This window comes from Buteo buteo, chromosome 26 (genome assembly GCF_964188355.1).
Source record: "Buteo buteo chromosome 26, bButBut1.hap1.1, whole genome shotgun sequence".
NCBI classification, from domain to species: Eukaryota; Metazoa; Chordata; class Aves; order Accipitriformes; family Accipitridae; genus Buteo; species Buteo buteo.
Genome location: NC_134196.1, coordinates 12,163,499 through 12,187,906, shown reverse-complemented (window position 1 = coordinate 12,187,906; position 24,408 = coordinate 12,163,499). Strand labels below are relative to the sequence as shown.

The following is a 24,408-nucleotide window of genomic DNA, read 5'->3' as shown; positions in this document are numbered from 1 at the left end:
AAAAGTTACCTTAAACTGCTGTAAAGTTTCTGTATCTCGGTGACTTTGCTTGGAGAGATAGGCACCATGATGCACACAGTTCATTCCTACATCAAAAGCTATTGCAGTTGATTTCCTACATTGCTTCTCTCCAAGCTGACTTAAGCAAACACAAGCAAGATTCCAGCTTGCCACAATTTCAGAATATGTACCTGGTCAGACAGTCGCTGTAAAACATTTCGCTTACCAAGAGTTTACAAACAATTTGCAGTTTTAATATGAACACTAAGCAACTATCTCAGGCATTAGAGCATGTATTAGTTACATTACAATACCATTTATGCTTAAAAATGTCTGTTGCTGGGGGGGTGGATAAGAACATTTTTCCAAGACTGTGTCCAAAAGACTACACAATCCTCTGCTTAAGGAGAGCCACCCGCTTTTCTCACCTATGGTCTCTCTCTCACATTTGCAGGAGTTACAGACACCTGGAGGAATAGGATGACTGTCCTCCTCAAGAGTGACCAAATCTTTCTCAGTACATTCCTTGACAATGGACACAGATCCAAAGTAACTAAAGCAAATTCCAATTAATATCACATTAATGGCTACATATACCCTCTGCATCACCCAGTTTTAAAGGTCAAAGCTTAGAATATGCAGGACAAACCATACTAAAAAACCAACCCCCCAAAAACCCCCAAACCCACACACCTTCAAAAGAGCAGAAACGTGTAAGAAGGTGACTACAAGTGACATACTGTATCAGATTTTTGGTATCACATAAGGTTCCACCACAGTCTTCCCAGAAATTACGATAACTAACCAAAGCAGATACCAATCTTTACTTTTCTTACTGTATCTCTTAACCAGTAACTGTCAGTGTTTGACTAGAAGCTCCCTCGAGTACAAAGTGTCCTTTTGTTCCATATCTGTATGCTACCAAGTTCCATTTGATCCAAATGTGATGAGGGTTCTCAAGTTCAAAGCAATATAAACAGCTACTGTTGAATAAACAAAGAGTTGAAGGGGAAGAGAATCATCCTAATGCACATCTACAGCAAAAAGAAGAAAACGAAATTCAAATGAATAATATACGTCCAAAACTGAGTCAGTGCAAAGGAACAATTTTCCAAGTGGCAATTCTACTAGGTTTTTAATCTTTCTTTTGCACTGTGCATTTTGCTGTTTCTCAGAACTGAAAAGGATGGGTAACTCATTTTAGAGATGGAATATACCTTAAGAGGTCTTAAGTTTTCATACCTGTTGAAAGGACACCTCAAGTTTCATAAAGTGGATGGGGAGGCAGTTGGTTCTGTGCACTGAAAAAAAGACCAATCTCAAAATATTACTTAAGTGACTCACTAAGACCTTCCCAAGAAGAATACAATGATTCAAATTCTGAGTGTGATGCCATTTAACTGCATTCATTTAGAAATAACACCGGATTACAGGCTTCCAAAGGTCTAACAGTGGTAATAGTTTTTTGTTAGCAAGCACTGTTGAGAAATAGCACTAATGTGAAGTGAATAAAATAGACCATCCTTGCTCATCCAGAGCTCCCAAAGACCTACCAGTACAGAATCACTTTCCTATAGCCCAATGGCTTAGTTTCACCGAAGAACTGAGATTACCTCACTGGGTCCTGCTAATAAGTACCATGAACACACTTCACAGGGGCTCAGGTAAGAGAGTAACTGCAATCCTAATTTCTGCTCTAACCTGAAATACATAAAATAGAAAAATCAATGCAAGTTCTAAGATTAAAAGCATAAAAGAAGACTTAACACAGAGAAGTCTCAGTCGAGCTGTGCTTAGCTGCAATAGTTATATCGTGTTTGAGAGGTTTTTATGAAATGGAATTTCTGCAGGATTAAACACTGTGGATATTTCAAACAGGAACCTAATGTTTATTCTCATGTACAATTTAGTTTTATTGTCTTGACAGCAGTGCCTCTTCTTGATATTAAAATAGAGTTGATGACATAAGAGATGGCATTTATGTGGATTTCTTTTGGCTAGCACTAGAAGGTAGTTTCCACAATTTCAAGATACAGGATATCTGTACGAGAATTTAAGAACAAAAGGTCAGAGAAGCCTACTGCAATAGGAAAAACCCTAGAAATTCTAACTTAAAGTAGCAGAAGGTTCAAACAGGCAGCGATAGTATCTGGCTTACACATCATGGTTTATTAAAAAGATTTAGAAAGTCTAATTTAGATTTCCATTGTTTATGCCAAGTTTAGGGTTTTTTTACTTTACTGCTTACCTAATTAAAATGAGCCGATGAACCTAATTTCTGGGGTTTTTAGGTGTCAGTGCTATTCTACATGTTTGCAATTCAGGATCTTTCATAGGTTTTGGGGGGATTGGTTTTTTGTTTGTTTTTTTTGGTCGGTTTTGGTTTGGGAGTTTTTTGGGTGGTATTGGGGGGGGGAAGTAGTTTTTTTTGTGGGTGTGTTTTCTTCATTGTTTTGTGGGGTTTTTTTAAGTCACAAACAAATATGTCAAATAGCCTTTGTACAGGCTTAACAAGGACTAGTGCTTTTAGCAACAAACATCCAAGCTTGTCTTTCTGAAACCGAGTAACTGACCAACTTTGATTTGGAACTGCTGCAAGAATCTCACATAGCTTTTAGTTTAACACAATGAACCAATAGCATTTAAACAATATAACCTGATCCACAAGAACTGTAAAATACTGTCGCATTGCAGACTTGGCAAGTGACCTAGCACTAGACCTCTTGTTTCCCCACCTATTTCTATTCAACAAGTTACATGTTCCTTCATGACATTTCTTTGGGCAATGAGAAGCACCTAGCCTGCCACAGCAAGCAGCTATGGAACAGATATAACCATCACCAAGTGACAACTTACCTGCAACCCACAGCCCTCAGAAATCAGCTCAATATCGCTGCCTAACATAGGTTAGGCAACTGCTCACCCTATTTGCAACGATAAACAAGCAACTTACATAAAAATAATTTTTTCCAGAGCTGAAAATAGAAGCCAAGCCTTTCACAGCTCAAAGCCAGCTCTCAAGCACAGGAGTTAAACACATTTGTTCCCAAAACTATCCCATTTCTGAAGAGCAGTTCTGCTTCAGGGACCAATATTAAAGACACTAAATTCATTCAAGCAGGAAAGAAAGTATGTGTCATGGTTGGGATAATAGGATTCTGTTTCTTGACAACCAGGGAGTGGCTGTAAGGTCACTTCATATAGCACAGCCAGGAAAGCAAAGTCTTGACACTTCCTTGGAAGTGCTTTGAAATGCTTCAGAGCAGAAAATAAAGAGAGGAAAAAAAACTAGCATCCTGGACAAAGACGTATTCCATTCAGGGCCAAACAAATATTGAATGGACAAGACACCCTCTCCTGCCGTTCCACCCAGTCTACTCAAGTACTGGGAATTAAATGGGTTAACGGGGCCAACAGATAGCCTGAGCATGTGATTTAAGGTGAATGCTACCCTCTCAGCTGTGCAATCCCACAGGACTGTGATAGGAAGTTTTGAATTCTGCTTCCCCACCATCCTCTATCCATCCCCTCAATAGACAGCTAGTTAAGGGAAGTCAGAGCAGCATGGTGCAGGTTGCAAGAGACATGCCACAGTTTGGGAGCCCAGGGACAGACAGAAGACAGACACAAATGCCTGGAAGGAAGGATGCAATCCTTGTGAGCTCCAGCAAATCTAGTTTGTGTTTTTACAATAAAGAATACTTCTAAGAGAGAATATTCTAAGAGAGAATTTATTTTTAAAAGATAAAAGCTAGATCCTTCCCTTCAAGGCATTATGTCATTCTGATACTGTCACCAAAACTGACAAGAGTTATCAGTTTAACAGCATTTGATAGTTTACTTTCACATTTAAAAATCACACACAATACCAAGATAACACTAGCTTAACTACCAAGATAATATTAGCATAAAGCAATTCAATACCCTGTATCTCTGCCACAGCAGTTAACTACACCTCTAAGTACCATGTTACACATTTTATTCCCTTGAAGGCAGTTTACGCATGTATTTCAAACTCTATTCATTTAGGAAAAGAATAAAAGACTAATTTCCATGCTTCACAATGTAAATGGAGCTAGGCAGCAATAGCTCAGGTCTCAGAGCTATAACTGAACAGAAATGTATGTACCAACTTACTCGTAGCCAAGCATCCACTTCCTGGGGCATATCCCATCTCTGATGCTCACTTTCACACACCACATCGAGACGTCAGAAGGAAGAATAAAACTGAATGTACCCATTTATATTTCCTGCAGGAGTAGCTGTAAGAAAAACTGGCACCACATGTTTTCAAGCATGAGCTACGCTAAAAGGGATGACTAGAGAAATCTAGTGTCCTGTGTTTTCAATCCATTATTGACTGAGTGCCCAGACTGAATATCCAAAACCAGTGGGCATGGATACAAAGCAGTGAACTTCAGCAGGTACACCGTACTTACAACTAGAAGCTTTAACTTTTAAAACCTCTGATTTCTTCAAGAAGTCTTGTGATGAACATGTAAGAGAATAAAGGTTTGCTGGGGCTTTCTTCCAAAATTGTAAAGCAAAGGCACATGTTGCTTTCATTGAAATCAGTTTTTTTAAGTGTGCAGAGCCCTTTATTCTCAAAACTACTTAGGTATGCAAAATCTTTCCCATAAGTATTTCTTTCCTTCATTTTGCAGCCCTCAACAGAATTCAGAGGATGAGCTGCCCTCTCCTCCTGATGATCACAACTTGAGAATACTATAAACCAGTAGTTCTTAATGCAATGGCACATTTTACACTCCCTTGATAGCTTTTAGAAAGTCTGTGACATTCATAACTTAAGCTTTTTCATACCCAGATTGTCTGCGACACACATGGAATATGAAATTAAGATCTAGTAACTCCAGGAGCACTATTAACTTCATAAAATCTAGATTTTACATGAATGGCCACTTGGATATTTCAATGCCATTTATAAGCACCAAACTGTAAAATAACTAGAAGCTTATCCATTGAAATCACCTAACCAAGATAAGCACATAAGCATTCCAGTTGCATCATGAAGTAATAAGCCACTCTCCCCCCACCAAGGAGAAAAGCACTTTCACATACAATGAGAATCGACTGTTTCCAAATGTTGATAAGTATAATTAACCTTCACAACCCTGTCTATGGCCTTGAACATTAAAGCTGAATTCAGCTTGAAAACCAATTAAAATGCTAAGCAGTCTATCCACTTTGGGACCGGAGAATGGCATACTGCATTCAATGTAAAAAAAAAAAGGCAGCAAAGCACAATTGTCTCCTTAGACACCTTCAAGTATCTGTTAGTTGTTTTACTAAAAATTGTAACTCATAAATAAATCACATTTTAACAAGAACTGAAAAAATTCTTCAATTCTCCATGAAAACCCTGAAACATTTAAGGTTGATGAAGGGAACTCTTTGATCCTAGCAAAGCTGAAGGTTTAACAGAAAAAAAAGTAGGCATAGAAACAAAGGATAAAGATGAGCTAGGTGGGCTATGAAGTTTTGATTTTGCCTTTTCATGCTTATCTATAAGAATAGATATTAAGCATATCAATACGGGCCAGAACTCATTCTCAGCTTGCACAGCACAGTTCACATTCACAGACCTTAACTTCATTCTCCCCTAGTAAGGTAACCTTATTCCTTCTGCCTTTTGGATTGAGTTTTGGCAAAGAAAGCTACTTAAAATTTATGTTGCCAAACCTGCATTTTCTATGGCTGCCATTTTTTAATTAGCAGAATGACTAGATAGGCAGATGGACCTGGAATTCTCATTTTTCTAACTGCTTCTTTCCTAGATGTGAAAAGCATGGAAAATCCCACGCTACAGTACTTAATTGCAAGGTAAGGCTTCAGACAGACTTCACAGCCAACTAAAAGCCTACACATTGAAAGCTTCATTAAAAATATAAAAGCACATTTAAGAGTGGTAGAGTGAGTGTCCTTGGAGATCACCTCTGTGAATCCAAGTGGCTTTAAAATAATAAGAAACATCACAAAACTACAAGCAATTGCCCATTTTCAATATCTCTAAGAGTGGCATCATTCCAGTTTAGACACACAAAGTGCTATAAAACTGATCAAAAGTGGTTCTGATCTTTTAAAACAGTTCATTGAATATTAAATTTTTCTTCCTTCTTGAGACAAAAACATTTTTAGCAACTTTACAATGGGTATTGTATTTCCTCTTACAAAAGAAAAAAATCATGTTGACCTGCCATGAAATTCAGATGGATGTGGATCTCTAGCTGATGATCAGGTTTCTTCTCAACCCCTTGGTTTTGTTGCAGCTGAAGCAATCACTATGTTATTCTGTTACCACACCCCTGAATAATGAAGGGAATGGAAGATTATAGTCACACCCCTAAATAATGAAAGGAACAAAAGATTATAGTAGACCAATGTCCAGCCACTTACAAAAGCCTTTCAAAGTATCCAGACTCTGAACAAGAGCCATTTTGCATGACAAATACTGTCACAGGTGCAGACCAAAAGCACCCCGTAGCTTTGCCTAAAAGTAAATTACTATCATTCCTGGTTTCCACACTTTCCCATTTGAGCTTGAAATTCATATTATAATAAAAGATTTTAAGCCAGGTATGAAACTCTGCTCTTTTAATAGCATTACAATTTTTCCATGCTATTCTGTATAGGAGGCTGTCACATCATGCCAACAGAAGAATCTGCATCTCTTTATAGTTTCTTCTTGCATCTAGTCCTTCACATTAATCATCATTATTAGTTTTTAGTGTCAGAGCAAGTAAATTCATGGGGTGTTTTTTTCCAGTTAAAACACTAGGTAGAAGCATCACTTTTTCAACAGAAGGATAAGTAAGTAAAGTGATTTCTGATTCTCTAGTGAATCTGAGCTGATTATCACCATTTTATAGTTACTACGCAGTTTTAACATCAGAACTTTGTTTCCAGTGACCTGCGTGTTATATCTTAGTATAAATTCATTCATTCACTACTGGAGTTCAGAGTGGCTTAATTTCTTTTCAAATATACACAATATATCTTCTTAACAAGCATCTGTTCAGGTATTTATACAAGCTTGAATTAGCTATTCATTTTGAAAGCAGCCCCTTTATGAGGTGGCTAAAAGTCAGAATCATCTTCACATCAGAGTTAAATGCTTGAAATAGGTCTTAACTTGACAATGAGTTATCTCGATTGCTGTCAAGTCACCCTTGACAGCTATTGCACATAGTTGTGCTGTAGATGGCAGTATTTTACACAGTTTAGCTCTCTACCTTAACCTGGGGTTAGGCAGTGCAATATACAGAATATACGGTAAAGTTGCTGCAAGAACCTTCAGCTTCAGCATTTGCAGAACATACTGTATGTAGTAAGAAAGTATGCAAGATGTATTAATTTGAAAAACAAAATCTTGGTCCTTTCTCAGCCGACTAAAGACATGTACCATAATGCCAATTAAACATAAAAATTTTAAGTTACTGCAGGGTGAGGTAACATCCTTAAAACAGAGACCCACAATAAACTGTTCCTGTGTATGGGATTTGAGCACACTCAAGACATTGTACTTCAGCTGACCAAAATAAAAATAAGTTTTCTGCAGTAGCCTCAAATTCCTGACTAGAAAGTGCCATTCTGCTATAGGAGGTTACATCTGGACCCTCTGGGCTTCCAATTTGTCTGGAATCAGGGTACAGACTTTCCAGAAAATACTGACCTGCACAGCAAACACTCGAGTTTCACACTAATCTCTCCAACTCCTTTAAGGTGGCTCTAGTCTGTTGGCAACAAGCTTTCCATGCAGAACCTCCCAGAAGCAGTCACTCTTCTCTGAAAAGTGACTTTGCCCACTTCATGAAACACATGGCATGAGCTTCACAAAAATGAACCACTGCTCACTCTGGGAAAACCCAAGTGAGATGCATTCAGGTATATACTGCCTTGACCTGTAATTCCCTTTCTTCGTAAAATCTTAAGTGGAGTTCTTTGATAAAAAGAAACTATGCTATATCCCACTGCCACAAATCTTACAGATACTGCTGCACAGATTGAATTAAGAGAACAACTATGAAAACCCCACACTGCCATCATGGTGGGTTCATATTTATTTAATAATGGGTAGAAAAATGGCTCAATCACTAGCAAAAACAATAGTTTTAGGAACCACCTCAACAGCAATTTCAATGCTCCCCCAACTAAAAACTCTCTCCTAGCTGTCAGCCTCATTATGCATCTCAAGTGAAGTACATAAATGTTAGTTCAAACAGGTTTTCCCAGGACACCAAGCATGAGAGCTTCTCATCATAATGCTCACAACTCAGAATTCATAAAAGACCAGCATTTCCACTTCCTATAAGAAAGGACAGCCTGCTTCTCTTAAGATCAAAATTACTGTCACTGCTACTCAGCAAAACATTCGCTAGAAACTACAAGAAGCATAAGACATCAGAAACAGTGATGAAGGAGGAGCCCAAACCAAGACACAATAACATGGCATCTTTGTTAAGTCTGTGAACACAACAAAGTCCAAGGCTGCAATGGAGAGCAGACTGGTGTCACTGCATTCCACCAGAGTATCAGCAGTAGGGCTCCTACAAGTATTGGTCCTAGCAAATAAATTTCTGCTGATAACAACCTCCCTGGACACAGTACTGGGAGGAGCGGAGCGTTACTATTTTTGCTTGTACAGCTTATGCTTGTAGTAATTTGCTTGGGGAAGGGAGGATACACTTGCTGACATAAGCACCTCCACTGCAGCTTCTCCCACACTGTTACAATAGCACGATGTTTGCAAGTGAAGCAGCAAAGATTGCCATGCACAGGATTCAAGCAGAGACCTTTAAAAATTCACAGCAGCAAAATATGCATGTATGTTGGCAAGCTCCAATCAGTGAACACCTGTATTTTTCTCCAGTGAAAGTCAAGAAAGGCAGAAGAACAGCGAAGAACACTACTGGGTTTCTGAGTTGCTAAGAAAGGTAGGACAGCAGCCAAGAAGGAAAACAAATATGCTACTATATGCTTAAGTGAACGGAAAAAAAGAGAGATGCATGGGGCTAAGGAGAAAACTATTATGGACATGGAAGGAGATGGTAAGGCAAGGTAGTTGTGTATGATGCTGAGCAACTTCATTATCCAAGCAGAAACCCAATGATAGAGCTGGGGTGGAGAAAAGGCATGTAAAAGTACTTGTCAGACAAGTGTAACAAACAGTTAAATGACAGAGCAATCATCTAAAAGATGGCTACAACAGGACAAACATGGAAATAAAAATAATCCATTTCTTTTAAAAACATAGAATAAATTTCAAGCAAACATGATCCTAACAGGAAGGAGAATAAGCCCACCAGAGCTAAAGTAGGCTTTCATTCTGTATGGCTGGCAACAGCAACATTGTGTCACAAGATGAGAGCAGATGCTGAATGAAGTTGGAAAACTATCTACTACACCCTTAAGTGGTAATAGACAAGCCCCATAGTCTGTGCTCTCCTCCCACAAGACTCAATTCTTGGGACCCTCCACACCAGAGAAGGGGTGAGGATTCAATGAGGGCTTATCAGATTACAAGTTAAAACCCCGATAACATACACACACCTTCCTTCACTCAGGTCTTTTTCCAAGTTTTCACCGACATGAAACTTATTTAGCAATTACTTTCCACTACTCTAGATTTTCTGCTGTCTGGGCTGCCCTGCCGCAGAACACACGGTGCAGGCTGCAGAAGGTCAGCTATAGGAAGTTCCAAGTCATGAAAACACCAGCTGCTCCCTGACAAAAACAAACAAACAAAAAACTCCCCCCCAAAACCCCTACAACACCAAAAAAAACACCTCCCTTCCTTCCCTTCACCCAAGAATTCACAGACATAGGCTCAAACATCTTTATCAAGGCACTAAACTATATTCAGAAAATCATTCTACAAGTCAAGTGCTTGCTTCTACAACACTTCCCCCAACACCTTAAAGCCATATGAATCACAACAGATGCTACTCATCTTGCAAGAAAAACAACCCAAGCTTCTTAAGTCTGCATTTTTAAGATAGAAATATCTGCTAGGCAAGCAGTTTACATTTTAATCACCTATGAGAAACTAACAGTAAAAAAAACCCTGATGAAATTGATTGTTAGCACTGGAAACTTAAGCATTTTTTTAAACCCACAAAAATGTCTACAAAAATGCCTACAATGAATAATAGTCCAGACCTACGTGCAATATCTCAGACATATTTCAGCTATCACTTCTGGACACTGCATTGAGAGTAACGTCAGATCTCTGCCACTCTAGTTTCCCTTTCCTCTACCAAGCCTGACAGCACAAATGCTTTTGTACACACTATCTTCACAAAAGGTCAACTGCCAGACAATATTCTGTATTCAGAATTTTAAGCAAAAATGAAAAACTCATTGTCTTTAGTCTATAGTTCTCACGAGCAACACACAATCAAGTTACCTTTTACATTATTTACTTCAGATGCAACAGGCCTTAGCTTCCTGAAGTTTAAAATAAAAAACAAAAGAGCCAGAGGTTTGAAAGGCTTGAGCCTCCCATTATTAGTCAGCAATACTGAGTGACCACGGTGTTACTGGTCTCTTTTTCTGAAAGCTAAGCCATGCAGTAGTGTAATTTTTCTGCTGGATCTTCAATAACCTGATGCATAAGGTATTGTTGCAAGTTCTGCTGAAGAAGAACAAATGTACTAGACAAAGATATGATTTTTAACTGTTCGCAGCATGAGAATTGTCATGGTGGTTAAGAATTTCAGAGGCATAATGAATTCTTGTACCGATAATAAGAGGAAGGAGGACTCCACAATTTATTATAGACAATAATTAAGGAACAGAGTTCAGAAATAAATCCACATAAGGGAACAAAGAAGAACTACAATGCAGAAAGATAAGCAGAGCAACATCTGCAATGTATTTTTCTGAGCTTCCTATTGGCAAATATTTAATCTATACAAGATTTAAAGATCAGTAATTTCTTCTCTTTTTGAATGAAAGCCTACAGGTGATACTGGGAAGCATTCACAGAATAGAGCAAAGGAAACAGTACAGCTGAATGTTGACATTTGCCTTATTCTATTCATGCCCTGATTCTCTATGCTGCTTCTATGACAATTAATAAAACAGAGGTTCTTTCAGTATATTTACATTAGAGGATAACACAAGCCCTGTTCATAAGTGGGTTGTATTTACAAAAACAATGTCAGTCACAAAGGAAAGTGGCTTATGATAAGTGAGAACCAACCAGTTCATTTCATAAGAGGGATTAAATAAATTTTGATAATTAATAAAATACATAGTCAAAAATTATGCATAAAAATCTGTTCTGGTCACTTTTTATTAACAAAAAATATATATTTATACTCAGTGAATGCTACAACACATGCTCACTGATTTATTATACTTGAAAATAGCAACCACCTACCAGATCTTTAATCTTCTTTTTGATATAAATCAAGCTCTGTTTGGGAGGAAAGTAGAAATCACAATAAGATATGCAAGGACAACTTTTCCAAGTTCACTGCAGACAGATATAGTTTATATGCCAAAATCAGAGAAAAAAGCACTAAAGCTTGTTTTAATTCAACACAAACATGCCTCTGAAAACCAAAGCAGCACGATTTGTAACCGATTTGTAACCTGTGATGTGACAGTGACCAGAACAGAGGTCTTCTACAAATTTAAAAAACAAAACAAAGCAAAACTACCAAAAACCAAACCCTCTCACACCACAGGCCTCATTTCCTTACACCGGTTCTTAGTTTACATAAAAAGAAAGCATGTTTTCCTATTCCAAGCTGAGAACCAAACAGAGCTGATGACACTGAAAGGAACTGATTATTAAGCTTAAAAGAAAATATTCTTGTTACACAGAGAGAGGAATATCGAGCACTGTTCTTTAAAGTACTGACAGTAAGCGTGTATAGTTAATATTTAATTCAAGTAGCTGACATGGTACAGACCCATCTGTACACTCTCTCAGGTTTATTTTTCACCGGTTTTTCCCTCATTTTATAAGGCAGCTCATTGCTCTCCATTCTGTTTTCTACCTTGATTAGCATGTATAAGCTTTCTGCTCGGTGCTGCTTTGCCTCAGCAGGCTTTCTTTTTTGATGAAAGGAGAACCTTTTTCAATCAAGGGAAAACATTTATTCTTGTTGATGATTTCAACAATCCATCTTAAAACCCCTCCTTAGAGTCAGTAATTTTGTGCGTTATTCAAATAGGTAGAATCGGCATTTGTGTAGAGGAGGTTTCTTTTTGCTTGTAAATATCACAGACCTTAAGCTCCTGTTATCCCCTGATGATTTTCTATCACTGGTATTTTAATGTAGTTGTTTGCATTAAGGTTTATCCAGCCCCTTTTCACTGCAGCACAGGTTAGTGACAGTTAAGTATAACTACAATCCTGTTTGCAAGCTAGAATCAAGGTACTGTTTTTAAAAACAGCAAAGAGTAAAACTTTATAGGTAGGCTAGTGTGGAGTCCTTAATTCTGCATACAAAACAAGATTCAAATGTCAGCTTATTGGCTTCTCTCTACAGTCACAAAGACTACATTTTAATTACTGATAAGAATTTCATTTGATCACAAAAGAAACATTACAAAATTGTAATTTTGGTACAGGAAATATGCACCGCTATGTGAATCTTTCAGCCTCCAACAGGTCATAATGGACAGCTTAACAAAATCTTTAGTGTAAATTTTGAAGCTAGAACTACTAGCTTAGAATTGCAACTTCTCATGTATCATGCAGACTCAACTTAGAATTTTTTTTAAAAGACGCTAATCAAAGCAAAGAGGTACCTTCAGAGTCTACAATTTGCATCATGCAGATTAATCAAAGTTGCTTTTCTTATCCATACAAAAAGCCTCTTTTTCTAAAGGACACTGCAAATAACATGAAGGACTTCAGGTCACAGCTACCCCTACTGTTGCCTTAGCCTGAAGACTGAGGATTGCCATCTAGCAGTTTACAGGAGGTTATCTGCTTCTAACATATTACTAGCACACTTCTTTTATACACACAAATATATACATGCACACAGGCAAATTATGTTCTATGGGTTAAGCAAGTCCTTGCAGTAAAGCAGATACTACACAGGCACTGTCTGCATCACATACAGACAGCACATACCACCGTCTATCTAACACGGGAAAGCATATTGCTTCAAAAAAACCAAAAAACCCAGTCCCCTCCCCCAGCTAGTAGTCTTCCACAGCATCTCAGCTATCTGGAGGGAATACAAGGTTATGATCATGGCCTCTTCTAAAACTATAATCTTCTGAAAACAGCTAAAGCCATGCTTAGTCAGATGGTACCTAGAGTTACGAGAAATGAGACAGAAAATTCCCTGCAGCAATTTAACCGTGACCTGTGTAGGAGACCAAGGCAGGAGAAAGATGGTAAGCAACCAAGGAAATAGGAACAGGCAGTGTAGCTGGAGTTGCAGGAGAAAGTACACAGGTCATATATCACAGGGAAAACCAGTAATCCCAGATGCCTTTTCCACAACAAAACTAACAAGCAGAAGGCCCTCGTCCTCCTACATAGGCAGAAGAATGGATGGAAAAGAAGCAAAAAGGCCACCTCAATATGGCAGAGAAGAGATGCCATTAGGTTAGGAAAGTGATGCAAGTCGTCTTCACTCACAAAAGATACTCCTCCATCAGCGATGTGCACATTACATCCACCTTAAGTATGTTACACATCAGCGTGGCCAGATTTTCAGTCACATTAAATTAACCCTATCTGCTGCTTCAGGTAAGAATTTAACTGCCTTCCTCAATCCTCTTTCTGCCCTGCTCCTTCTATATTACCATAACTTTCATGACATTGCCTGAATTGGAAAAGAGTATGATCAGGGGAAAAAAAACAGAAGTCAATAATAGAGAAGCACAGAGCATTGTAAGCTCTCCCCATAAGCAATGGAAATAGCAGAAAAGCACATATCTTATTCAGAGAATTACTCATGGTCTAGCATCTGGAGAGCTGGAAATCACACAAGTCTAAACACTATTATTCATCCTGAAATTTCTTCTTGTAGACTTTGAATCTTGGCTCCCCAATACAAGACCTAAATGACTTGTCCTTCTGATGCACAGACCTCTCTCTTCCTGTCCCAAAGGGGGAAGAGAGCATTAAGAAGAATGACCATTAAGGGAAGAGAGCATTTCTGCATTAACTTCTGCTGCAGCATAACCAGTTACTCAACTGTACAGCTCATACTAGCAAAATTTAATGTATTATCCAAAATTAGACAGAACCCATTATACTATACTCAGAATAAATGTATGTTGGCTGTATAGTGCATGTAACAAGCCCACAGAGACTAGTCAAAGCCAAATTATCACTGCATTTGCCCCAGGTTTACAGTGCAAAGACTGTTAACAAAGGCTAGCTGAGGTACTGTACCTCCACGTGTCAATGTTGGCTGCAAAGAGACTGAGCTATTAGGTACAAAGTATTCACACCGAGTTGATGCCTGTTTCTGACCCAAGTCTACGGAACTTTTCCTTTGCGGTTTTTCCTCCCTATAACACTAGCTGTTATTTGAGGTCTTCAACAAATCATTTTAAAGCTTTTTTTAAAATTTTTAACTCTACTTCGGCTTCTATGCAAACCTTGTTTCCTCCAGACTTGGATTAAACCTATTAGTGATTATTCAAAGATTGTTTGCTAAAAGGAACAATAGCTGTGCTATTTTTCTTCAATTCTTGTCATTTTCATCTTGTTAATATTTCAACTCAGGACCACCCCCTTATTTCTAGAACTAGTATATTAGAAAAAGTTAAAGTTTCCCTTAGTTACCATCCTATACACATCATCCTAATGTCTGTGGATACTGTATTCTGTATTTATACATGGACTACGTATTAATAAGATCAGCGTGTTTTAAGTATTTAAAGTACATATTCTTTTTCTGAAGTTACTCAGTCTTCTAGATTGTTTTAAAAAAAAAAAATCAGTACTCTTGAGTGTCCAATATGCTTCAAAAAGAGCAGTGCAGCAGCTTCCAGGACTAGTGGAAAAAACAGGGTAATACTGGCACTAGTCATATTAGAGCATAGAGCAGGTGACTTCTTCCAAAAACATTAAATAGACATCCACCTATTCAGGGGAAAAGAGGTCCACTTTCTCACGTGCTTGCTTGACTCTCTTCACCTGGAAATGGCCAAAGCCTGAAACAAAGCTTCCCTGGTCATCCACACCACCTCCACCCAGCACCACTCCTAGCAATTACATTTAGTTGAGCTCCCAATTGTAACTCCACAGAGCCAGCATTCAGTAAAACACAGGAACAAATGCAGGTTCACATTCAGCAGCCAGGGTGTGGGCGGCAGTACAGACAAGGAGTCAGCACTACTGCCATCTTGCTATACAAGAAGTACAAAAATTATCTGTGCCTGTCTACAAGGTGGGAGATACACCAATGGTAAACTGCCTAAGAAAGGACAAATAAATCAATCCATCAAGCAAATGAGCTGCTTCATTTTCACACTATACATGTGATGGTGGGGATGAGGAGGAAGAGAAAGTTAAATAGTTCATACTCAGAGTCAGGCCCAAGTAACATAGACTGCGTTATACACATTAAGTCATAATACATTTGTTTCAACCAAAACATTTTCCATGCATTATGCGGTCAATTGCACTACTCTAAATGGATATCTAAACCGGCTCAGTTCACTTCAGAGATACAAATAAACTTGTTCTTGCGATTGCTTTCCACTGGAAAAAATACTGAAAGAAAACATCATGAGAGCTCTCAATTATGCAAAAGAAACTGCTCACATCAAAAACCTTATAATGGAGCTCTTATCGGACAAAGGTAAAGTCATGCAAGGAAGGAGACTGATGATCTTCTAGAGCCATGTTAAATATTTGTTTTCAGGCTGTAGTCCTTCTCTTAGACTAGTCCTCCAGTGACAAACAATGGTAAACCCACTGTCCTGGTACAGTATGGCGCTGCAGGATTCGACTCCCACAGTTGCAAAACAACGAACTGCAGTTTATGCAGACTCACTGGTTTAATGTCTAAACAATATCCTTAGCTATCACTTCTGTGTTTAAGAACAGTATTTACTTTATGCAACATAAAGGTTCACGAGTTGCATTAAAACCTCCACTGCGAACAAACTGCCTCCTCCTCTTCTTGGCAGCACTGGTGTCCCACCACGTGAGGAACAAGACTCCTACCCTGTTCCTTTCTACCACATGTCCCCAGGCACGGAGGAGCACGCCGCAGCAGGTCCCTCAGGCAGCCACTGCTGAGACGGGTCTGGAAGGAACAGCTTGTGCAGGGGTTGACAAACTTGTGCAGATTTATTCCAAAAGCTTTGTGTGACTGAGAGCAGTATTTTTCTCCAACTCCAGGCATCCACTCTACAGTATTAGTTATTACCTGCAGGAACAGACCATGGAGGACCTCTCATGCTGTGGCCTGTTTCAAAGAAAACACAGTGGCTCTCAAGCAGGTATTTACATCAGAATTTAACGTACAAGAATAAAGAAAAAATATGCTATTTAGTACTGAAAGGGGCTTATATCTGCCATCATGTATGTTCATACTGAGTGATCTTTTCCACTATACCATAACTAGACAAGGGAAGCTAAGCTCTCAAGTAAATGTGTTTCTTAATTCAGTGCCACTTGAGGAGTACCTCATTGCAGATTTACAGCAGCATCATACTTTTTTCTAACCTTGCAAAGACTGCAAGACTGTAAAATCTGAATATATTAACTAAAAAATGAGATCAGTCAATGCAATATTTAGGCAAATGCCCATGTTTTACCTAGAAAAGTACTCACTTTGCCTGTACAAGCACCCTTTTTTACCACATGCCTTACCAGTAATTAGGAAAAAAAAATCCACATGAAATTTCAAGCAAAGGAATTTGCTGTGTACCTGGCAACAAGTGTTTCATGAATCATAAAATGTCACATTTCTCCTTTAGAATGCAGCCAGGAATCTTTTATAATTCATGAACTAGACACCAACTGAACCTATAATTTACCACACAAATTTCATCTCAACAATGTAACACTCTAAGTAGCATCATCTAGTTATAAGTAGTAAGCTGTTTGTCTTAACTCTCCAAATCATCTATAAGAAATACAACATCTGAAGAACATATTTTTGAGGAAATATATGCCAACTGCTGAGATGAGGCCCTCTGTAGGTACTTAAAAAAAGACCTACTATATATGAGACGAAGCCAGGTTTGGAATGATGCTTCTGCCATTTGAAGAGGCAAGTAAATCATTTGAAGGCTTTATTCGTTACTTTGGAGGGGAAAGAAGCCATGAAAAGCATCCTTTAATTTATTAAAGCTATTCCTAAGATAAATAAAGCATTCCTAAGATAAGTAAAGCCCAAGCCACAGTCAAATACCCCACTCAGTTTACTGGGCCACCCACTTCATATCAGCTTTAAACACATGAATATTAAAACCAACCTATTTTCTTCTGACGTATAATTCCCTAAACAGCCAAAACTGTCAAGCAAAAAAAGTCACATACAATATGTATGCTACCCTAAGTTGTGCAAGAACACCAAATTCAATAAAAATATTTTTTCACATGTTTAAATGACCAGTAATATAGCTGCACTCCCAAGTCCAAGCCTTTTAAAAAGCAACCTGTTGGTCTTTAAAATAACCTTCAAAATACTATGGCTTCAGTTTGCAGGCAAGCAGAAGATAACTCTGGAAGAAACAAGCTGTTTACCCTTATCTCAACTGAATAGTCATATTAACAGCTTCTGCAGTACTAAAACACAAAGACTGGGTGACAGGATTATTGCACTGAAAAACATATGAACATACAGATAGCATATGAGCCAGCCCAAGCTTAGATGCAGTGAGAACACTTTCAAACGGATGAATGAAAAAAGAGGAAGATCAGATACACACACTCCTGTATTGCTTCAAAGTCACTGGAACCTTGAAAACTTCCAAAGAGACAGATGTAGCATTTTTAGTGGATGAAGGATCAGTGCTGCACCCTGTGCTGAGGCAACAAGCTGAGATAAAACCTCATATCCACAATTAAGAGTGTGAAGAAAATGAGGTTTATTTATTCCTAACACCAGAAGTCCAAGCTATTTCCCCAAAATGAAAATCTCACTTCCCAAATGCCTCTTACCATCTGTCAAACACTTTTAGCTGCTCTCAAGAGGCTTCTTATGCTACTATATACATTACATCTGCAACAGATTTTCTTGTTGTACAGATGGAATAAAACATTGTTTTATAACAAACATAGCAAAATACTGCACCAGATTTCAACTGTGTACAATCCAGAACCAGTTACTCTGAATAAAACACTTCTGACTAATGTATCTGCTGCTAATCAGCGCCCTATTACAAGCATCGTTTCCTAAACATCACTCGCTCAGTTTATGGAGTTCAACATTGCACATACATCTTCCCTTTAAAAGTCAATGTCAGTTCTCAAAACATCAAGCTCCACCAAGTCTCTCTACTATGGTGTGAAATCACAAAAATGATTTAATTGAGACAAATTACTGGAAAAGCATGGAACTTGCTGTTCCCATGAGCTGGCCAAGTGTTTGTTTTAAGATAAAGCTACACAGAGCTGCTTCTGCTGTGTCTAAACTGATGAGAGTTTCTTAGGCACAGAAACCACCTCCTTGATCAGAAGTTAGTTTACAAAAACATTGCCAAAATTATGCAGATTCTGCAAATCCAGGGTCAAAGGAAGTCCACAAAGCAGAAACAATGCACGTCCTCTACTAATTTCCAGTATCATGAAAGTGAATGTTAATTTTTCAAAGTAAATAACTTATTTTTTTCTACTTTCTGGTTACAATTAGACCTTCCAACATGTCGAGAACTTGTGAAAGTCACATTAGTCTCAATATTTGCTCATATGTTTTCAATGGAAGCAAGAGGCTTACAAAACCCTTTACATTGCTCCAGCTGTAAACTCCGAGAATGACTCTCCACTTTGTATTAGTGGAAGAGCTGTAAGCAGCAGAGGGAAGGAAGGAAACTATTGAGAGGCTGAAGTTAAACAGAGAGGTTATCAACTTTACCCAAAACACAAAGACAACAGAAGAAAAAAAAAAAAAAAAAATCACTCAAAATCCAGAAACAGTCCTCTAAAATGAATCAAAGCCTTTGGCAAAAACTTTTTTTTGTTGTTGTGGGGTTTTTGTTTGCTTGTTTAAAAAAACCACCAAGACTCTGCCCATCACCTCTTTTATCTTAAAACAGATGTATTTCTGAACTATATTACCATCAACTACCTGTTATAATAAAAGTTAATTGAAAAGGCTGTCTAACAAAAAAGAAAAGCTTTATTAATTCAATATCATTACAACCACATCAGAATGGGGGGCCGGGAGGGGGAGAGACAGTTCACTTGGTAAAGAATTGTTTGACATTTAGTGGTAGTATTTTTTACTTCCTCACCAATTCACCGAAACAGCTTAGGTGAAGAACTATGCTGTTTCATTTCCTGTGAAAACAGGGACTGTATAAATACTTGCCTTAAAGAGCTTTCAGCTACTGCTCCCCTCCTCCCCAACAATACAATACACCTGCCATACAAGCAAGATCTTCATTAACAGCATACTGTATTATGATCCACAGTTTACCTCACCAACATTTCCACATTACAGTTTGGGGAATAAGATCAACTTCTGTGCTTGCGCTGCTTCTATCATATTGCACGTACTGAAGAAAAAGCCACACTTCTAGGTAGCAAGATTATCCCGTTTCCCAGAAAACAACTGTCACTATTTCTTCACTGAAGGTCTTTTTCTGCCTTCCTTCACAATCCTCTGGTTTGTCGAACACTAGAAGTTGTTCTGTGTTTAATCATAAATTTAAATAACCCAGAGCTCAATGCAGGTTCATTAAAAAAAACCCAACCAAACAAAAAACAAACAAACAAACCATACTGCTTGGCCCCTTTAACTATATGATGGCATGTGATTTCTGCAACAAATGTATTTTCTGTTCCAAAAGAGAAGCCCAAGAGACTAACAGATAAATTATTTGACAGATAGCCTGAAGTGACAGCAATTTCACAGCATGGGGAGGGAGAAGGGACAAAAACACCTTAGAAATCTCCCCTGTACACTTCAGGTACCAGAAGTTGTGCAAAATGCAGTGGGGGGGCAGATGGTAAAACAGTAGTCAGCGAAGAGGTGAAAGCCTAATAACTGACTTGGCAGAGTTTATCAAAACTTGGCTAGGTGCTCTATGCAAAGATTTACTGGAGGGAGAGTAGGCTGGAACACAACTTCACAGAATACAAAACATGCATAGTTTCTCCTACTAGGTAATTGCACAAACATTCCTTTGAAAGCGTAAGAGCAGACAAAATGAAAAGAGTAAGTACTGCAGCACCCAAGACATGCCTTGATCACTTCAACATAATTTAAAAAAAAAAAAAAAAGGCAATCTAAAAGAAAGCAATCTTCAATAAACTTTTTCCCCCCCCAAGATTACTTTCTATTAATTTCAGGATTTTATTTCCCTTTGAAGTAAAACCCTGAGATAATACAGTAAGCACTAATGAAAGAACAGCAGCACATCAGTCTGACTTTCTGTCGTGATTCAAATCCCCGTAAAAAGCGTACAAGTCCAACATTTTTTCCTGCAACATCAGAAAATTCCTCCTTACGTTGTAAAAGTTAACAAGCTTTAACAAGCATTTATAGAACAGAGTTTGAAGTACCCCAGAAGTTCACATTTGTGGGCAAAAAAAATGTGAGCTAGATGACCCTTTTCTGAAAAGTCAGTTATTAACTAATTTTACAGAACAGCATGTTTTAAAGGAGCTCTTTCCCTGCTCCATGATTAAAGTAGGAAAAAAGAAAGATCTATTCATCACTAGATCCAAGTTAGATGTCTCAACAAATTTACTTTACTTACAACACCTTCATAACTCCACAACAATAGAAAAATTAAGCCAAAGAGCCCACAAGTGACCACAATTGTGCATCTCTCTTTTTGCAACTAGTTTCAATTTTGAAGCAGACTGCGTTAAATCAGCATCTGGAAAGGAGGGCTCTACAGCATGCTCACATGCTCACATGTTACATGTTCACAAAACAAATTACTTCAAAGCTCAGGAGTTACATGCTCACAAAACAAATTACTTGAAAGCTCAGGAGTTTTGATGAAAAATAGCGCATGGCTGAAACAAGAAACACCCTCAGAAGTTTGCACGGAACTCTAAAGTGAAACAGCACACAGAGAATTTCACCAGTCTCTTCTACAGCTACTCGATAGCCAACAAGTGAAATCGTGTTGTTGGCCTTCTTTCCCCTTCATTTAAGGCCAGTACTACATCAACTCTGAACTGTCACTAGCTGGAGAACAGACCTCACAAAGACAAGCAGGGAGCAACACCCATACACACGTCTCCCACACCTGCCATGGACTAACAACTCGGTATCAACTACTGTCTTTTCAAAACTTTGCAAATCAGGTTGATATTAAACAAGCATCAGCAGGGCCCTAACTGTGTAACGCTTGATGGCTCAAACAGATTCATACTACCTGTGATTAAGTGAAGTCAAGAAAACTTCCAGATGAAAATCAGCAGGTTTAGAAGGTTTCCTGTCCTCAGCCTGAAAAACTCTGTTTTGTTCGGACAGTAAGTAGCTCACAAGCAGCGACATCTCATGTTAGAAACACCTTCAGTGACACACAGGAATTGATGGCTTTCAGAAAACCTCAGGACTGATTCCTCTCAGAAAAGGCATTCTCTACAGCTTTTCTATAACATACAGTTTATGAAGACTATTATTTCAAGCGAAGGTCTGAAGCTCGTCCGAATTATCACCGAGTGCGTTTAAGCAAAACGCCTTCAGACAACACGAGAACGCACTCTTTTGGAAGCGAGCCATTTATAAGGCCTGCTAATAAAGATACAGAAGAGCGGCTGGCAGCAACGAGGGACTAGGGACAATAACAGGGATTTAGGTTTCGTTCCCCGGGGCGTTGCTCAATCAGAAGATTATTTCCCCGGGGCGAGGGGAAGGAGGTTACCGACAATCAAAGGAGCTAAATTTTACCCGCGTTCGGTACTTAACCCGACCGCTTTCAGACCGCGGCTTGCGGGTCCCCGCCGGCCCAAGGTGCGCACAAGCCGGTCAAGTAAAACCCGGGCGATCGTCCCGGCGGCGGGGGCTACCGGTCCCAAACAAACCCGAGCCCTAACGCGGCCGCCCCCCAACCCAGGCGCCAGGCCCAGGCGCTACCGGAGACCCCGGGGGGGGTCCCAAAATCCCCCCCCCACACACACACCCCCTCGGCAGCGCAGCACCGGCGGGGACCTGGCCGGGTACCTCAGCGGCAACACCCCCCCCACACACACTCTCCTCACACACACCCCCCTCCGCCGCGAAGGCTGCGGCGCTGCCCCGCGCCCCGGACCCACCGCTGCGGCACGGCCCAGGGCCCGGCGGCGGCGGACCCCCGCGCTCCCGCTCTCTCACCTCTCCCCTCAGCCGGGTCCGGCGGGAGGCACGGCCGGTGCGGGTACGGGTACGGGTACGGGTACGGGTACGGGTACGGGGAGGGGGGGGGGGTGTGCGGCGGCCGGGACCCCTCCCCTCCCCGGGCTCCGCCTGCCGCGCGCGGCACCGACGGCTCCTTCCCTCACACCCGCGCGTACGCGCGCTCCCGGATCCCGCCTCCCGCCTTCACGCGGCGCGCGGTCGCCGCTTGATCCCCTCATCCGCCGCGGCGGCGCGCCCCGCCCCCTCGGCGGCGGGGGTCACGTGGGCGCTGGTCTCCCCGCCCACTCCCGCCTCAGCGAAGCGGGCGGGCGGCTTCCGGGCGGGAGCCTGAGGCGGCCCCTAGAAAATGGCGGGGGCGCTGGAAGGACGGAGCGATCGACGACCCCGGGGCGAGGACGGGGTTTAGTGGCGGGGTGGGGGGGCTGGCAGCCGCTGAAGGAGGAAGGTCGATGGGGTGGTGGAGGCGGCGGCGGGAAGCGGGACGGGTCTGGCTCTGTGAAGCGGCTGGGGAAGGGGGGGGGGGGGAAGAGGGTCCAGAGGTCGTTCCACAGGGGACAAAAGGCAGAATCTAATCCGAAGGGCGAGCCCAAAACGCTTTGGGGGACGCCCGGAGGGAGGCCTAGCTGTGAGGGAGCTGCTGAAGTTCGCAGTGTGGGGACTGCACTTGTGTCTTAGGAGAGAAAAACCCTTTTCTGTCCAGCGGCACTATTCCTTCAAGTACAAACTGTGAACTGTGCTGGAAAAAGTACAGTCATAAATAGCACAGCAGCATTGTATTAATCATCAAGTGTGGTTTTAAGTAATAACCTAGGCAGCCAAAAAGTAGCAACAACGGAAATAAAAGATGCTCTGAACAATACCCATAAATCAGCAAGAGATGCGGTCGCCAGTTAACACACCAACAGGAACCCCGCTCTGGATTTTTTTTTTTTTCCATCTCAAAATGTGTCCCCTACTAGCAGTTTTAAACATCTCCACACTAATGTAAAACCACTGTGAGCAGCTTGCGCGTGTTACTGTATTTAAAATAAAATCAGTTGTGTACCTCGGGTTTTCATCACCTGCCAGTTGAGCTAACTGAAAACAGTTGCAAAATGCTGAATAACTTTTGGAAATGCTAAGCATCTTCTTGTCACTTATTTCAAAGGAAAGTACTGTCAGTACATTCAGAAAATGCCTGGCACCTTCAGCACTGACCTGCTAACTAATGACGCAGAAAAGTTGTCAGAGGATTAATATTTCCAGCTCTGAAAATAAGCCTTCTAGCTCAATCTATTTTTCATAGAATTATCTGCTGTACCTCATTTATGTAGCAGTGTCGCTAGGAGTCCATTATCTTGGGCTAATGTTCCACTCACATTCTTTTCATTTTGTTCCTTCAATAATCTGAGTTAATTAAAAGGCTGAGTATTCTTTCCCCAGTAATTTTTTTCTTTTTAATACTTCTGTAGAAAGATAAGTATATATTCCTGACTGTGGAAGATTGGTTTTTCTTCTCAGCGATGAAATATAAAACGTTGAAAAACACGGAGAACAATTTTGTTTTCATCATTAGATACGAAGCTTCTTTGTACAAGGCTTTCTATAATTAAACAATACTTCTCCCCAAAGGAGGGCCCTGGAATGAGATAATTCCCTTTGAATTATCTCAAATTATCCACGAGTTACACACGTGGGCTTTCTCGCTGTAGAGCTTTCATTCAGAAGGCTGGTCGTGGTCCAGCGAATGGGCCGAGTCTCGCTTTGGGAAGCAGTCCTGCTCCTGTGTGCACACGTCTTGCCTTGTGACAGAGCAATTCTTTTAAAGCTATTTTCAAGGACACCGTATTTCACACTTTGAGAGCTCCATAAAAAACGTGGAGTTCTTCAAGTCATGCTCAACACCCGTGGAGGGGTTCACAGTTCCAGATGTGCAAAGTATATGGCA

At 40.1% G+C, this 24,408-nt stretch overlaps 1 protein-coding gene across 3 annotated transcripts in view; it reads right to left on the bottom strand.

Annotated features, from left to right (window-relative positions):
• OSBPL8 (oxysterol binding protein like 8) overlaps positions 1 to 22,607 on the bottom strand; it is a 95,309-nt gene extending 72,702 nt beyond the window's left edge. Inside the window, exon 1 of one of the 3 annotated variants that reach the window (XM_075058102.1) lies at positions 22,458 to 22,607. The gene's annotated coding sequence lies outside the window, so the exon portion shown is untranslated. Of the gene's footprint in view, positions 1 to 21,516; positions 21,610 to 22,457 lie in introns of those variants that run through there. The other 2 variants (XM_075058107.1, XM_075058104.1) reach the window with 2 other exon arrangements.
• Positions 22,608 to 24,408: the final 1,801 nt, after the last annotated feature.